The sequence below is a fragment of the Phoca vitulina genome, unplaced genomic scaffold (assembly GCF_004348235.1).
Source record: "Phoca vitulina isolate PV1807 unplaced genomic scaffold, GSC_HSeal_1.0 scaffold6, whole genome shotgun sequence".
In the NCBI taxonomy this organism is placed as follows: Eukaryota; Metazoa; Chordata; class Mammalia; order Carnivora; family Phocidae; genus Phoca; species Phoca vitulina.
In genome coordinates, this window is record NW_022589709.1 from 15,593,387 (window position 1) to 15,597,189 (window position 3,803).

The window sequence follows — 3,803 nt, forward strand, 5'->3', positions numbered from 1 at the left end:
TGCAAACCCAAGCTATTGGACTCAAAGTCTTCATTGTGTGAGATTTTTTAGATTAATGGACTTTTTAAAATTCATAACCTTTATTTTTTTTAGAACAGTTTTAGACTTACAGAAAAACTGAGCAAATAGTACAGAGACTTCTCCTATACCCCCCCATCTGCACCGTTTCCCCTACTAGCATCTCACATTTGCATGGTATATTTATTACAACTAATGATCCAATACTGAGACATTATTATTAATAAAGTCCATAGTTTATTTAGTTTTTCTTTGTTTTTGCCTAATGTCCCTTTTCTGTTAGAGGTTCCCATCCAAGACACCACATGACATTTAGTCATCATGTATCTGTAAGCTCCTCTTGGCTCCCACGGTTTCTCAAACTCTCCCTATTTTTGATGACCTAACAGTCTCCACGACTCCTGGCCAGGTGTTTTGAAGGATACCCCTCCACTGGAATTTATCTGAAGTTTTTCTCATGATAAGATTGGAGTTATATATGGGTTTTGGGGAGAGAAATCACAAGGAAAATCCCCATTTTCATTGCACCCTTTCAAGAGTGCATACTACCAACATGATTTGTGACAATTGATGTTGACCTTGACCACCTGGCCAAAGTCTGTTTTTATGAAGTAGTGTAAGCTTTTGTGAAGTACTAGTTGTGAGGTAGCATGATTTTGAGACCCAGGCAGAAAGAACTCAGGCCTTGGGGGATGGAATTTGTTGGTCTCTGTTCAGAATCCTACAAAACCTTTGGGCCAGCATCACGTTGGTTCCCTGGGCAGTACGCACACCCTGCAGCATGCACTCCAGACACCACTCCCTTCACAGGGCTCCAAGCAGTAGGGCCAGGAATTGCCAAGGGAATTGGCATCTCCACACCTGGAACTGAGGGGGACTGCTCTTGCTCATCCCAGGTGTCCCACCTTAGATTCTTTTACTACCTTAATTACCACAGACATTACAGCTTAGACACTCTAGCGTTCAAGAAGACAGTGATAGGATCTTGAACTAGTTTTCATTGCAGAAAGCCTAGGGATTGCCACTTAACCCAGATAGGGTACCTGGGCTGTGGCCTACAATTGTTTCACCTTCTTTTGGTCCCTTGTTAGTTCCTGCCAACCAGGACATCTCATAAGCGGGTACAGGCATCTCTGACCACAGCCTGGGAGGCTGAGAACATTCTTACCTAATACACTTGGTGGGAAGGAGGAAGTCTTGAAACCAAGAGGTGCTTGGGTTTGAGAAGCTAGGGTCGGTTTCGCAGGGCTCACATGTTGGCAGCCTATGGGCCCTCAGGCCACATCCAGCCCACAGGTAGGTTGCTATTCATTTTTTTAATTGATACACTTTACCTTTTAGAGCAATTTTAGATTCACAGCGAAACTGAGCAAAAAGTACAGAGAGTTCCCATATATCCCCTGCCCCCTGCCCCACAACCTCCCCACTATCGACATCCCCCCACCAGAGTGGGACATTTGTTACAATAGATGAACCTGCATGGATGCATCATTATCACGGAGAGCCCAGAGTTTACATTAAGGGGTCACTCTTGGTGGTGTATATTCTACAGGTTTGGACAAACATAAAATGACATGTGTCCATCATTATAGTATCATACAGAATAGTTTCACTGCCCTAAAACCCCTCTGTGTGCTGTCTATTCCTCCTTCCCCCTCTCCCCCCAACCCTTGGCACCCACTGTTCTTCCTACTGTCTCTGTAGTTTTGTCTTGTCTTGAATGATAGTTGGAATCTTACAGTATATAGGCTTTTCAGATTGGCTTCTTGCACTTAGTAATACATTTAAGAATCCTCCATGTCTTGCTGGCTTGATAGCTCATTTCTTTTTAGCACTGAATAATATTCCAGTATCTGGATGTACCACAGTTTATTTATCCATTCATCTACTGAGGGACATCTTGGTTGCTTTCTAGTTTTGACAATTATGAATATAGCTTCTATAAGCATTTGTGTGTAGCTTTTTGTGGGGATGTAAGTCTTGATATCATTTGGGCAAATACCAGGGAGTACAATTGCTGGGTTCTATGGTAAGAGTATGTTTAGTTTTGAAAGAAATTGCCAAACTGTCTTCCAATGTGGCTGTACCATTTTGCATTCCCATGAACAATGAATGAGAATTCCTGTTGTCCTATTAGTATGATATGACCATATTTCCCAGCCCTGCTATTTGGTCCAGGATGAGCAAGTGACCCACCCAAGGTCAATTCCAATTGTTCCCCATGAATTCAGAATTTGGAACTGCACTGATGGTTGCTGAAACCGCAAAGGCTGGCTGCTACTGGAGCCAAGTCACATGAGGATGATGCTATGAGGAGAAGGTCCTGTGAACTCCGAACATTGAAGGCCCATGGCAGCTGCAGTTTTTCTGTAACCCAATGCTTCATGTCTCTTTGAATTCTATTGGAACCCTGAAGTGTCCTTCCCCACTTTTTAATTTTTTTTTTATTTTTTTTAAGGATTTTATTTATTCATTTGAGACACAGAGATACAGAGAGAGAGAGAGAGAGCATGAGCAGGGGGATAGGCAGAGGGAGAGGGAGAAGCAGGCTTCCCGCTGAGCAGGGAGCCCGATGCAGGGCTCATCCCAGGACCCTGGGATCATGACCTGAGCCGAAGGCAGACGCTTAACCATCTGAGCCACCCAGGCACCCCTCCTTCCCCACTTTTTTAAAAGCTACTCACAACCCAAAAAAACTAACTCATTCACCTTCCTATCAAATTGCCCATGAACAAACTCTCAGGTATAGGAATCAAAATGTAACAGGCCAGATAACTAGGAGACCGGGAGAATGACACAGAAATCAGGTTCTTGTAGCCAACTCTGTTATGTCAACCTGAGCAGGCCCCTCTCTTCTATTTTCAGTCTCCCTGGGAACTTTCTAGTTAGAGGTACAGGGTGTGCATGGGCGGGGGGGTGTTGGGAATCTGTGAGCCCTGATATTCACAGTGGCCATCTTGGTTGTGACAAAAGAAAGCCCTGAGAAGGAGAGAAGGAGCCAACAGGCAAAGACAAGAGAGGTAGAGAAAGAAATTGCCAAACTGTCTTCCAATGTAGCTGTACCAAATTTCTAGCAGTGTCCGAGGCCTCCCTGAGTTTGGTGTTGGGTGACAATAAGTTACCCCTTTGCTTGAGCCAACCTACATTTGGTCACTTGGCCCCAAAAGCCTTCTGGCTTCTACGGCCATTTCTAGGATGATCCCGAGGACAGGATATCTCTCACAACCATGGGAAGTGGCACATAGTAGGCACTCAATAAATGTTTGTTGAAGGACTAGAGGAATGAACAGAATATGACTGGCAGCTTCCTGCTCCTGGGGATTGGCGCCACCACACTGACTGGGCTCAGGAGGACTGGCAAAGAATGGGCAGAGAAGACCAGGGACTTTGAGAAACCTTCTTATCCCAGACTCCCTACAATTACAGAAGGTCCCAACTGGCAGCCCTGCTCATCACAGTCATAGTGCGCCAAAGCAGAGATGGCCACGATGGGGGGCTATCGTGGCGATTCCTGCGGGCAGGTCGTGGTCGGACTTACCTTTGTCTCGTAATGGTTGGCCAGCACCTGGCACAGTGCCTACTGCATAGCAGGTGCTCAGTACACGGTAATGAGGGCGAGAATTAGGGAGCGACGTTCATGAACTTAGCACTTCTGTGTGCTGAGCATAGCCTCACCTACAAGGCAGGGAGAAGATCCACTCCTTGTTCTTTAGTTGAGGAGAGCAAACTAAAAACCCAATCACCATAAAGTAATAAGTAAGGGTTAATGGGGCACCTGGGTGGCT